Source organism: Phaethon aethereus (genome assembly GCF_964289735.1).
Source record: "Phaethon aethereus genome assembly, chromosome: Z".
Lineage (NCBI taxonomy): Eukaryota > Metazoa > Chordata > Aves > Phaethontiformes > Phaethontidae > Phaethon > Phaethon aethereus.
Genome location: NC_138577.1, coordinates 48,350,887 through 48,365,733, shown reverse-complemented (window position 1 = coordinate 48,365,733; position 14,847 = coordinate 48,350,887).

Genomic DNA, 14,847 nt, shown 5'->3' with positions numbered 1-14,847 from the left:
TTAACATTTGCCCCAAGGAGGGACACATAAACTGTTTTCCTCATATATCTTCATTAAGATTATCATTGCTACCAAGCAGGATGGGTCAATGAATTTAGGAAAAAATGCTTAGAATTCAGATCCCAGGTTGGGTTGGCTGCTAGAAAAAAAAAAAAACAAAAGCAAACCCTACTTTATCAAGTGAGCAAATATGTTACCAGCATCAGTGCAAGAATAAATATACTGTCACGTAATGTCACTGATTCAGAATGAAGTGTTATAAATGCCAATTCTTATAAACTGTGGTGGCAGAGGTTAGAAAAATAGATTATTTTTCCAGGCATTGTATAAAGATGATTCAATATATTGCCCTAATTCCAAAAGCTGTATCTAAGAATAATACATCTTTGCCATATTCGCAAAGCACCTCTTATAACCATCATACATTATACTTATACGCTGAACTTGTTATCGGTGATAGCTGGCATAAAAGTTTTCTCCATGTTTACAGTCGGTTCAGAAATCTTCTGTTTCTAAATACCAAGGACCATGAAGTAAAGAATCTTAGTTAATTCCTGCTTTATTAGCATCATTTCTGCTGACAACAGACATATGGGAACCAACTCCCAGTAACACTCTTGGGCATCTCGATTTCCTTCGAATACAGCTCAATATAAAGTTAACCCTGAAACTTCTGTAACTACAGGAAGAAGCCTATCAACGCTGTGTAACATAAACTAAGCAAATTAGAAAAAAGCAATCAGAACCACTTAACTCAGGATAAATAAAAACCAAAATCAATTTATCAGACTACCTGACATACATCTCCTCTGTAGGTAGCAGTGTGTTTGGCCATGTGAGAACCGGGCTTGGTTCTAGCGCTCGGCAAGGAAGTACAGCAGAATATACACAGCAAGAAATGATCCTGCAGTTTCTAAGATGAAGTACTTTCAGTACACTGCACATTACCATGCAAAACTTTTACCTAGAAACCCAGCATTACAGCCAAGAAAATCCAAGAGGATCTAAGACTTTGACGCTGGGGACAAGAAAGGCTCTTGGGGGAGCAGGTACACGCAGAAGAACATGGAAGATTAGGGACCAGGAGGCTCTACCAAAAGATCCTTTTTGAAAGCAGAAGAGGCAGGCATTCATTCCTTTTTCTTTTTTTATTTCTTCCTAAGAAGAGTCTCGGCGCAGTGTGTTTGTTTAAAATCAGCAAATTGAATTGAGACTGTTGTATAGATACCCCTATGGGCCTGTAATATCATTAAGCACAGACCATGAGCCGATCACAGCAGCCAGAAACAAACAGTGGGCCTGATCTGCCTTCTGCCACAGTGGTGTAAATAGGGTGTCTCTGTTTTTAAAAGAATGGAACTTATCCAGATTTTTAACAGTGCAACTGAGGGCAGATTTGGCCCAGCTTGTTCAGTAGCCACCAAGGCCCACAATACACATGCAATGATGCACAGATGTGCAGTGAAGTTTGAAAAACATGTTCTGTCTTTTTTCAAAGTGTGTACAATGAATATTAAACAACCCCCTGAAGTTCACATTGCCACTCGCTGAGAATCAGCACCGCAGTCCCTATTATACGCTGCACTATGTGGAATGCTAATGAGTATTTAAACTAATTCAGAGCAGATGCGTAAATAGTCAGGGCAGTGACAGGGATATGGCATATAATGAGTGCAAGATCATTCTGTCGCTTTACGTATTCCTTTTCTTTCTTCCTAATTTCAAGGAGGCCAGACATTTTTTCTAAATTGGACTATTTTTGATAGCCTTGGAGGACAGAAAATGAGATTTCCACATCCAAATGGTTAAGATACCCACAGGCCAATTTTGATTTAGGAAAACGGAAAAGCTGCCAAGTACCTGAATACCATGTCAAAGGCTGGGATGATCAATTGAATCGTAAAGGAAATGGATAGGAAGCTTCATTAAAAGTGTGGTATATGGAAATTCCCTGTAAGGCACAATGCTTTGTAACCTCATACTTGCATTCTAAATACATTTGCATTAGCTTTCAAAGAATTACAGCACTGAAGTATCAGAAAGCTTAAACACATATGTTCAGCTAGGAGATAGCAAGCAGGTGATGTGACAGACAATTATTTATATAACTACAAAGACTGTATACACAACACCATACAATCCTCATTTGCCTATCTCACATTTTTCCTTCCATTTTCTGAAAAATACCACAGCTAATGCATCAGTCAGCAGTACAGTCAGAGGACTTTACTTTCTGGAGTTCACTACAGCTTCCACTTATTAACTCAAAAGTGGGTCAGTGTCTTTTTAAATTGTTTTTCTGACAGGGTTGCTTGTGGCTTGATAGAACCGGCGTTCAGATAGTATTCATCTTAGCCTACGGTAAACCACAGCTAACAGGTCCTACTCTGTTCTGGTTTTGTGCCTCTGTGCTCTCAGAGGTTGTCTTCCCCAAATCATCACTTCAGTAAATTCCAGTCTAAATTGAACTCATTAGACAAATGTGTCTTCTGAGGAACGCTTCCTTGAAGAGGCACTCACAACTAAATTTCATTTCTGTTGCTGGGGCAACTTGCACAAAACTGAAGTGAACTGTGAATTCTTTGACAAATATACTGGCACAAAACCAGGAGCACCCGTACTACAATTGACTAAGCAAGTAGACACCGAGTATCACAATGAGCCTGCTTGGTGTCAGAGTAATTTCAGCTCTGTCTGAAGAAGAAGCCAGGACATTCAAGAAGCTGTAATACTTTCAAAAATGAACTCAGTTTGTTAAGCTTGGGGACAGACCTAGATTTTAGATACTCTAAAATACCTTGACACCATGGTATTAAAGATGACTCTGTGTTTTAATTTGAGATACATGAAATACAACACACTATGTTTCTTCAGACGAAGTTCATGGCTAGAAATGTGTGTACTAGTCCACATGTCTATATTACGTTATCCACTTGGCTGATCAGACCTGTTCCTTACTTCTTTAGCCTTCCATGCTCAAAGCAGCACAGTAGCAAGGAAACTGGCAGCAACATGAACTGTGCTTTTCCCAGGACAGAGACAGCAAAACTGTTGCTGCTGTGGCTTTACAAAATGTTCATAAGGTGGGAGGGATGGCGACAGACTGTTCAGTATCTTGCTGAATGCTTGCACAAAGGTTAGAAACAATTTAACACAGGAAAGGAAAAAAAAAAAGCCCATTTAAATCCTTAAAAGGAACATCAGGTTGTTATCTAGCTGTTCCTGATGTTTTTTGCTCAGTTTATAGCATCCTTTTCCCTAATTAGAACAGTGGGGAGTTTTGTTATTTTTTGAGTAGATGCATAACCTACCTCTTTACTCCCCTGTATAAATCATTTTAAGGTCAGAACACTTCTTTTAAAGATTTATTCTTTCAAGCTGCAATTCTGGGAGCAAATTCTGAGCACAGAAAATATCCCAGGAAAGGCTTGTGTTTCTTACACACAACTCCTGCCAATCACATTCCAGCAGGATTTCGTTTTACCAGCATTTTAGCAAACCAAAGTATGCAGCTAAAGAGCAAGATAAAGATGAGGAAAGGAAAAAAAAAAGAAAAAATAATGAAAACCTAAAGATTGGAAGAGAGAAAAAAAAATTAATAATAAAGAAACAGGAGAAGCAGCCTTTTGCTGCAGCCACATCTTAAAAATAAGCATACAGAGTGTTAGCCACAGTCAGCCTGATTGACATCACAGCATCTGAGCGATGCTGGGCTATACTTTTGTGACACCAAGTGGTTAATCTGTAAAGGTGCATTCCGCTGATCTCTTGAACATGCTCCTCCGCATTCAAAAGGCTTTTAAAAGGAAGCTGTACTCAAAGGTCCTTATAACAACCATCGTCCTCGGCCCATCCTTGGTTGGGTCACAGGTCCTAAGATGGTCTTTCATAGGAATGCCACATAATGACAACTAAACTTTTTTTTCTTTCACTCCAGCCCCTTTACTTTTCAAATGAATTTTCATTTACTCATATTCAAAATAGTGTTCAATTCAGAAATCGGATTAAGTATTTTAAACGATCCCATCTAAGAGGAACCATACGCACATTCCGTGGAGACTACTAAACTCCTACACAATGTATTTTAAATAGGACTCACAAACAATAAAAGAGCCCCAACAGGAGTTAAAACTAAGCCTGACATGAACAGACTTGACTCCCTCCCCTATTGCTATTACCGAAGCAAGTCAGAAAACAAAACGTGCCAGCCAAAAAGAATAGAAAAACAAATGCACCAGAATCATTGTCATTTTGCTGAGACCAATTGTTTCACAAAGTTAATGATTATTGGGACACACGTGTCTTCAAACTCTCTAAACAGTAAAAAATTTGCTCCTATTGACTAACTGTGATCTGCATTCAGGAAAAAAAATCCCATTTTCCTTTAAATTTCTATGTCTAATTAACAATTAAAATGAGTACAATTATGTTTATTTCTGCTTCCTGTAAGGCAGTCATCACCACAATTCCTACACATTTTCAACTCTTTAGGACATTCAACATATGCTTCACAGTGGACCCTGCTCTCTGTGTGTCCCTGTGGATGTTTAAGCCAAGTATGTCCAAATTCTCATTTACATGCTGATTTCTTTCATTCCTGAACTTTCTGTTATTATAATTCTGTCTGCAGTAGCACAGAAAATATTTTCTAGCAGGTAAGCATTGCAAATTGCAGTTTAAATTCATTTTTATTTCATCCATTAGCTCCCTCCGCAGTCAGATGACCTCCTCCAAGAACCCTCCTCATCTGTCCAGAGCTTTCTAACTACATGGTTCCTGAGAGCATAGCTTTTGCATCAAGGTGCAAATGAAGAAAAATAGATTAAGGGCTCTTGAATGGATACTAAAAGTCAAATAACAGACTGTGGAGGATCCTGGGAACTATAGCAACCTGCTGGTAGTGTATGTTTTATACAAAGAAAATTAACTACAGCATTTACACCAGCTAAAGTTGGTGCCTACTACAACCTTCAGACACAAATCATTGCAGCAGCTTTTGTTGAGGTGATGATCACAAGGATGGATTGCTGTCAGTAGTTTCCTGTGATAAAGAATAGCAATTTTTGCCTAGCAAGCTAGACATGAAAGAAAGTACCTCCTCAGTATTTGTACTAACGCAGAGCTTTGCAAAACTCACCTTTGGTAATTGCAGGCAGATATCTTCAAAGAAAGTCAGTGTTGTGTTGTGACAAATCCTTAACTTATTTAATTTTGGAATACCCTCACTTTCAATTCCATTTGTTTTAATTTTTGCTCCTCTGTTTTCAACTGTTATGTCCAGTGGACACTGACATCCTTGAGTAGCAGCCATTTGCAAAAGAGACTTTGCTACTAACAAACAAGAAGTGCAATTGGTTTCTCTTTCAGTTTTAAGTATTTTATAGATACCAAGTAACAACACACAATCACAGGATAAACAAACCAAAAGGCATCAAAACAAAGTGTGTTATTTAGGTGGACCCTGAACTACCTTGGGACATTTTGGGAGCCCACTCAGCAAGTTTATCTTGCAGGGGCACAGCATGCTATGCCGAGAGATTGCACCCAGCTGTGCTACTGGGCACAGATGTCAGGTTTTCTGTAGACAGGGGCTGCAAGGGTGCCCTGCAGGGAGGAATCCGTCATCCCTGTGCAGTCACAGCTGCTTCCAGCTGGCTCTGAAACCAGTGTGCACCCCATATCACACACCAGAACTTCAACAAACCACATGCTGCCTCTGTTCAGACCTGTTTAAGTACGAGTAGCAGCTGCTGGTAGAGGAGAAGCAGAGAAGACACATGCACAGTGTCACCATTGAGGGCACAGGTGGAGATGTGCTCTTCAGAGATGCTCCATGCCAGAGGAGATGCATCTCTGAAGGGACTGCAGCCCATGGAGGAACCTGTGCCACAGTGGGGATTCCCTGAAGGGACTGTGGCTCATGGGTGACACACAGTAGGGTAGGGACACCGCTGAGGGGCTACGGCCCATGGATGATTACCACCAGAAGAGGGACAGTTCCAAAAGGACTGTGGCTCATGGAGAGTATATACCAGGGCACGAACTCCCCCGAAAGGACTGTGACGCATACATAAACCACACTGGTGCAGAGGAGAACAAGTAAGACAAAAAGATTGGCAGAAAGAAAACATTATATGTACAACCCCAACCCTAATTCCCCAAATTTTGGCTATTTTGCTTGTGACACCACCTCAGCTGGCCCCTAAGGGAATCCTACTGGCTCAGGATGCTCTTACAAGGTTCAGTGAAGGAAGTCACAGAGCCTGCGACTGAGACATATTCGTCCAAGGGGTACACGAGAGGTGGAACCCCCACCAGCTCTTCCTGCACACCCAGAGAAAATGGATTTGTCTCAGTCCTGGCAATAGAGTTTCAGAAATTCTTGTTTTCTGTAAGTGCCACTCTATACGCTAATCCAGTGAAAGACTATTAATTCTGAAAGACTGTTAAGTGTAAGTTATAGAAAATGTATGTGGTATGTTTTCTTCTTTTTGAGGTAACAACTGCTGAATAGCACCCATAGGTAGTATCCTTACCCCTGAGGTGGTATAAAATAATATGCCAGCACGGTGTCAGGCTGAATTGTTGGAAGCACTGTCTTTAAGATGCAGTATTAAACCTATATCTGAAGTATTTACAATCCCCAGAGATCCCCACTGCACCGTGAACAAGGTTATCCCTGGAGTTCTGACTAAATCACCTCTTTGCAATTGCATTCTGTCAACCTAAATTTCCACTGCATTTTTGTGTAGATACTGTACACTTCTTTGCCTCCTGTCTTAAACTGTTGTGGAGTATTTGTGCATACTTTTAGAAGTCCATATGTTGGTGTTGTGTTAAGAGGCAGAGCAATTTGGCAGAAACTAAACCCCCTTGCTTTCCAGTCGATCCTCAGATATCAGAGGGACTGGGGGTGGCTGAGCTTAGGTTCTGAGTGATGCCCAAAGTCAGCGTTAGTAGTCCGGTCGCGCCCAACACCTTCGTTGGACTATCACGGGTCCGGATGCACTTCTAACATCACACGACCTGCTCAGCTGGACACCTCCTGAACTAACACGGCCGCACTCAGAGGTACGGTCGCGTTCAGGGACAACACACACACGGCTGAGTCAATCAACAGTGCGATTTACTGAAGCAACAGATACGCAGGTTCTTTGGATTGTCGGTGATAAATTCACTGCCTGCAAAGCACGTGCAAATGCCAAAAATATGAGTAACACTACTTGGCTATAAAGGCGTTAAAAGATGTAAAGTGACTCTATATAGAGATTTCTAAGTTTCCCAGGGAGGCACTTGGTATGACCAAGGGTTCGAATCTTACCCAACGGCGTCCCGATGGGGGGGAAAAGAGGCTCAGCCCATCGACTGATCCCAGAAGTTAGGGTGGTACACGACGATGGTATCTTCCCCAACATCCAGCTCGTAAAACACTATTATATAGTGTTTTACTTTGCAGGTGGAGCTTGAGTGACTCTAGTCATAAATACCTTTATCAGGATTGGTGCAGAATTCTCTCGCTTCGCATTTAAAGGTACAGACTAGGAAAAATTCAGTGCACACGCTCATTGAGGAGGGGTCGCATCTTGGGAGGGTGGTAACTTTTGAGAGGGGTGTGCGTTTTAGTATTATAATGATATTATAATTAGCAAAGTTCACTCCAAGTACAGCACTTCATCAAAGTTGACAGGTCCCTGACCCAGGGCATCGCACATGCAGCTTATCAATGTACATACTGTGCATCCTTAAACTCCCCTGTTCACAGAGCGTGGCCGCAATGTCTCCACTCCGCTCCACCCTCCATGCAATTTCTCCCAGAGTCAACACACCAAGTGCCCCTGATGCTGCCAACATCTAGGGTTGTCTAGGGAATCTCCATGGTACAGGCTCGTTGTACACTAGCGCTACGTTCCACCCGGTTTCAATGTTGTTCTTAGAGGGTAAATTTCCAAAGTGCCCCTCAGCGATTACTCCACAGTTGGTAAGACCTTGGAGAGGTCATGCCACAGTTTCAATGGGAAAAGTGGTATTATTTCACTCAGACTTTAGAACAGTGATACAAATGTGGTACAACCACATTACCCCCTTCAAGTACAGGCCATGCGCTGTTAATTTGAAGGGGGACAGGCTGACCATGGCAGCATTTATAGGAAGCATTAGAAAGAAGTGGCCAGTAGTAACTTCAATATTGACAGCTTCAAATAAAGGTAGCTCTTGACCCAGAATCTTTTTAAGGATGGCACATTTGGGGATCTTTTTAAGTTGAATTTGAGTTTTTAGGTACTATTTTCAAGCTTCTGTTTGTTTACAGAAGCCGAACCATTAACTTTTTACTGAAAGCTTGTGATTTCTTGTTATTCAGTCAGGAGAACTAAGAACAGAGACTTCTGCACTCATGACATATTACTTTCCCATTCCCTCCATCTTTTACAAGCCTTTCAGTGCAAGTTCTAGTATATCCTGCAAAAACGTAGATCCAAATTTTGTGGCACATTAGGCGTAGAAGGAAATCACTGTCTACATCCCACAAATGCCTCAGTAACGCACAGAAGATGGTGCACCCAGGAAAATGGAATTTTTACACCTACAATAGACAGTTTTTCCCCTTTATGTGGGAAAACTCTTTCTAGGACTCTAACTCTTTAGAACTTGAGGAAGGAAGGACCTCTTTTTTTTATTATTATAATACTTAAATTTGTGTGGAAAACTGCAGACAGACAGTATCACCCTCTCTGCACAAAGATATCCATCATTTGGCACAGCAAGCCAGCTGTTGACTCCCTGTTCTTCATGCTTTTTTTTCTGGAACTGGAATCCAGTAAATAACTTACTCTAGAAGATTACCATCGATTTTCTTCAAAGAAAGCTATCCTCTTAGTTCAATTTCAAATGAAATAAAAGCTCTCTTATCTGAGTGACATCAGAGATAACAACAGACTTTCCGAAATCTTATCACCTGAAGTTCCCAGAGAAAGCTAAAATAGCACCACACTAGAAGAATTCTCACAGCTTGTCCACAATATGAGGTATAGATATTCTGAACAACTTCATGTTTTTACATAGCTTTTCCTGCAGAATCATTCCTTATTCTGATCTAGTCTCATTATTTGAAAGTTATTTCAGATAAGCAGAGTTCAAATAAGCACATCCACAAGTGGAGTTACTCAGCAGTAGCTACAGAAATTAAATTTACATCTACTTTAATAAGAATTAACTCTCAAGTGTGAACAAGCTCCTTATTATGTTGTTGGAAACACAGGCTGAATTACAATGATCTAGTTAGAATATAGCTGCACAGATATACAAGGAAAAATAACTAAAAGTATGATTTTTAAAAGTATCTTATTAAAGCTTTTAGTCAAAACTCACTGCCATAAGGACACAGAGGCATCAGGCCACAGCAGAAGCATTCCAAAGTAGCTACACACACACCCCGCCCATGTGAAAAATGGATTACAGAGGAAAAGAATAATTACACATGCATCTCCCAAGTGAACCATACTTCCCGAAGAAGACATTTTAAAGTAGAATAAATATGCCTACAGACTAAGCTGATCAAAAGCCATTTAAAGATTCATTTAAATAAATAAATAAATACATACATACATACGTAATCCCTGCTTAGATTCATGGGCCTTAGCTATTAGCAGCCTCCTAAGCAGGGGAAGTAGGACGGGATCCACAAAGATCACCCAAACAATTCTGATTCATTTTCTTCTGTCCTACAGTCTTCCCATTTAAGAGAAGCAACAGTGGTTAGAACCACTCAGAAAGGGTCACACAAATTAGATTAGCAAGAAGTGATTCCTGCTGGCATGGCAATTCCAGACACTGTGCTGATCCCACTTAGACTGTCTTCACTCATCAGATATTTTCAAGCAACTACTGCTTCTTTAAAGAATTTCCCTGTGTAGAATTAACGGTAGCAGCAGCATAGAAACAAGTATGTTTTACAGATTGACTGTTATGATACCTAGCTAATTTATTTTTATGATCAAACCTATATTGAAGTCACTAGAGTTCTACGTCAGGACTTCAGAAACCATGGCAGGGCCACATCTTGAATGCTAAAGTGCCTAATGAGAATTTTAAAACAGTGGCTGTTGATCACACTTTCTGGAGGGAGCACAAGACCAAGTCAATTCTGTCTGAAAAAATAATCTGACTCATGTACTACGCCGAAATGTCAGAAGCTGCTTTTAGCAAATTATTGATGCATGAAAATCAGCATCAAGGAAATAAAGTTACAATTACTACAAACATTTTATAAAGGAACAGTGAGGAAAATACAAAAAAGAAAAATTAATAGAGTTTTGAGGAGAATGTAATCAGCCATTTTTCATTCCTTTACCATGCTTTTTTTTTTTCTGTGTGTGTGTGTACTTCATTCTTCAGCTCGTATGTGTGAAATCTTTGGCTGCAGGCAGAAGGATGTTGCACATGCTAACTTGTAACATGAAAGATAATGGTGTAGTGGAACAATACCGCATAAACTGGAACTAATTGAAATGACCTTTCACCAATATGCAAAGAAACATAACACTTTTTTTTTACATTTACAGATGTTTCAGTTAGAGAAGTTGTGTTCTAGCTGACATTAATACATTTTCATTTATGGCTGCCTGTCACTAACGTATATTTAACATATTTGTATTAACCTCTTTCATTCTCCTCCTCACTTTTACTGCTAGCTTTGTGCATAAACAAATGACTGCATTAGTAATTTTTGTATTAAGAGAATTGAAAACAGCAATTGAAAAACAAGGAAAGAATAAATAGCTTCATTAAGAAGTAAAAATCTCCTGAAGCAGATTGACATCTTCGCTGAAGCAAGTAACATAATTATGATGCAAAAAGCAGGAAGAACAGCTTTCTTGTTTAAACACTGGAAGATACAGAAGGGGCCAGATTCTCGAGCCTTAAGCCAAGGATCAGCTCTCAAAGCACGAAGTGCAGGATTCACGACATCCACACAAACTCCAGATCCAAAAGGCTTTCAGGGCTGGGCCCTCCGCCTCAGCTCTGGCATGAATTTTACTGGCTGTGGTGGAAGTTTTCTTTGTTAACAAACCCAACACATTATTTCCACTGGAGAGGATTTTAAAGGCCCTCTTAGAAGAGCCAGCTGGAAAGCTGTGATTTCTAAGGGTCCTGACAGAGGATTCGCATCACGGCCATTAGAGACTTTACCTTTGGACTCCTTTTTCTTATTTAAATAATTTCTTCAAGAAGGCCTTACTAAATGAAACCTATGGCTTACTTTGTCCGAGTTTGGCGTCTACATCATGTCAGTCAGATACACAATAATAAGAGATAATTAGGCAATATATTTTAGCCATTTTGAAAGGGAGGAGGGTGGACACTGGCCATGGATTTGTAGTCCTCAGGATACGAGCAGTCAGTCAAGCTTAAGTGCGTACCAAAAAACCCAAATCCACCTCTGTGTCGGAACTGGCCCAGGTTCCTAATTGATCCCTCTAGCAAAGAGGCACAAGAGATATGTCTGATGTTAAAGTGACGCTACTTTTAATTATATACCAGGAAATAAATGAGATCTGTTTCAAGTGTGTCCTAAAATTAGCTCAAGTTATTAGACTCCAGCAAATATATTATACCATCCACTGGCCTCAGGAAGGTAATTCCTAACAGTAGCTAAATGTCAATGTTGCCATATGTAAAAGAGCCATTTGAACTGAATCCACTGCTAAGTACGCACCCAGCTCTCTATGAGCACAGAAAATAGAAATAGCAGCTGGGAACTACCACCTTCTTACGGTATGCTTTTCCTGCATAGGCAGAAAACAGTAGAACGTGGCGGGGGGAAGGAGGGAAGAAAAAGTTTTAGATTGTTCTGCTGGAAGTAGAAAAAGGAACAGTACCTAAAGCTGTCAAGAAAGTTTTTGTATACCTTGTAAGACACCAGTGCAAGAGACTCAAATAACAAGGCTTAATTTGGCATGAACACTCCATGAGATCACCTCCGCTTTTCTTCACATTCTTCATCTCTTAATCCTCTGATCTAGTTTACACTGTAATTTAAACACTAAAGATAATTAGCTTACTTTCCAAGAGCCTTACTGCTAACAAGATTTCAGACAAGTCTGTTTGGCCAGTTTGGATAGCAGCGTATCTTTTATTTGCTTTTTGTTTGTCTCACCTGTTTAACTCATGATTTCTTCAGGTGAGAGGCTTGCTTCCCCTTAGCTCTTTAAACAAAGATTCAAACGAGTGTCACTCAGAGTAAACAGCATCTCCACACACAATTTACTATTCTTAACATGTAGATGGTCACCTCTGTTTTTCATTTGCAGCACACAGAGTAGCTAGCTGCAAAACAGAAATAGATCAAATACAAAGAGCTCTTACTAAATGCATTAAAGGCTCTCTTTATGCCTTGAGGTTATATTAACCAGTGTGGGCATTTTACTTAATATTGTTACATTTTGTTGTGTAGTAAAGTTTGTAAAGAGCACTGCTCTCTCCGTACGGCTTGTATTACAAAATTAAATATGCCAAATATAACAGGAGAAAATTTTTCTCTCCATATCTCACTATGATCACTAAACTATTACAGTAGATTTTTAATTACATTATTTGTGTTGTGAAAAAACAGTTAATCAGTACGCAACACATATTGACACTGCAACCAGACTTACAAAGCCCTTAGTCTTGTAAATAATCTTGAATAATTTTTAACAGGAGTGAAAACGCAAAGTACAAAACTTGGGCAAGTTCTGAAACTGTAGTATCTCCTCCCTCAGCAAAAAAAATAGAAAGTAAAACTAAAAAGAAACCACATCAGGAGACAGAGAACACATTCTAGGTAGAAGAAATGGAGATGAAGCCAGCATTTGCAACATGACTTTCAAAGCTGCAAATTATTCCCCTAATCAGTCCCATGACCTTATGCCAAGAAGTCTAGTGTAATCCCTGTATATCATGACACTAAGGAAACAATGGAAGGCAATCATAAAGAAAAAAGCCTCTTATCTACTGGACAGTACACTTTTTACTGCTTTGTAACTATAACAACGGTTTAAAAACAACTCATTCTTAGCTAGCACTTAGTATATGAAGTTTTTACTCTGGAATTGTAAACACTAATTTATTTTTAGCTGATAAGTAATAACCATGTTATCTCTAGCTAAATAACACTTGGATAAACAAGAACAACAAATATACTTGTTCAAAATAAACAATACATCTTACAGTAAATTGATAATAACATGTTGCTTTACAAATACACACCACATACTCTAGACAGTGTTCATGCTATTGATACAGGCCACTCTCTCTTGTCAGATATTTTGTTCAGCTGCTGTAAATAAAGGAATTCAGGTTGCATAATTACAGCTGGAATTGTGTTTCACTATTTAGTAGAGAACAAATAAATTATTCCACATCTGGGTGTAATTATTTTTCTTCCTCTTGAAATGGTAGGGATCTGAATTTCCTATCCACAGCACAAAGTAACCCAACCCTTGGTTAATTAAATATTAGATAAGTTTCTCTTTACAACTGTAAATTTCACTGCAGTGAAGAGAATTACTTGCATCTTGAATGTTACATCATGATTAATAATGCCAATGTACTAACTGATCCTCCTTAAGACACTTAAAAAGACATCACTTGGACGGCTATTTTTTAAGATTTCTGTATTTAAGAACTATAAAGAAAAGAGGAGAAGGGGAAGAAGGAGGAGTTTCCCTCATCACAGCTCATATTGAAGAATTTTATGGTTATAAAAGACTGTACTCTTAGACAGTCAGTACTGTCCAGAATATTAGATATGGAGTCTTTCTTCTCATCTAAGTCAGTGAAACCTATACCTGTATTTTTGTTAAACATACATAAACAAAAGGCTTTACGCTTCAGCCTTCAAAAGTGACTGCTAATTTTGAGTTTTTCTTTTTTCAGAGAACATGTCAGTGTTCAACTGCCTTTGACTCTGTTCTTTCTCCATAAAACTGGGGGTGACAGCAATTTGTATTTGTATTCTAGCAACAGTTAAGAATCTCCACCAAAAATTAGAACCACACTGTTTAAGGGGCCTTAGAGAATGCTTTGGCAAATATCCTCAGAAGAAAGTTGCTGCTCCTCAACTGTCTACTGCAGAAACCAGGTGTTAAGGATATGCTTCTTCAGCTAGTTTAAGGAAGTCAAATAGCATAAAAGAGTGAGGTCTGCAGGCAGTCTTGATGTGCTTAGTAGGAATGCTTACCAGCTCTCCCAGACAGGCTGGCTCCTGGGAGACTTCATTTGGAATCAAGTGAGAAGGAGCTCTCTGGACTCTAGGCACAAAGTCAGCTATGCACAGACTGAGCCGGGACAGCATCCTTTAAGTTTGTGACACCACCCTGACCAAATCTTTCCATCAGCAGCTTCATCCCTATCCATGCTCCTGTTCAGAGGCTGTGGCAGCACATCTCCTGTAGTGGTGTAACTGCTGCGGGCTCTTATTCTCAGCTGCAATGGCAAGGGCCCTGGTCTAAGCTGTACTGATGACCAAGTGCCCCTGGGCCTTGCCCAACACAGTCCGTGCTACCCAGAGGTTTTACTGCAGCTGTAACACAGAAAGGTTCTGTGCGCAGCCTGCCCACTTCATCCTCAAGATGAAGAGCAAAGCATGTCAAAAGTGGTCAGTTCTCCCTGCTTTGCTATGTCCTGCAGGAGTCAAGGTAGGCAGGCCATTCCCATCAATACTGCTGAGGACCGCAGAGCAGTGCTGCACAGCCCACGTTTGGTTCATGGGCTGCTAGCTGAAGAAATTTGTCTGGCAGCATGATACATAGGTAACAGTTAAGTGAACAAAGAAGCCTCATGACAACAACAATGGGGAATTAATACTGT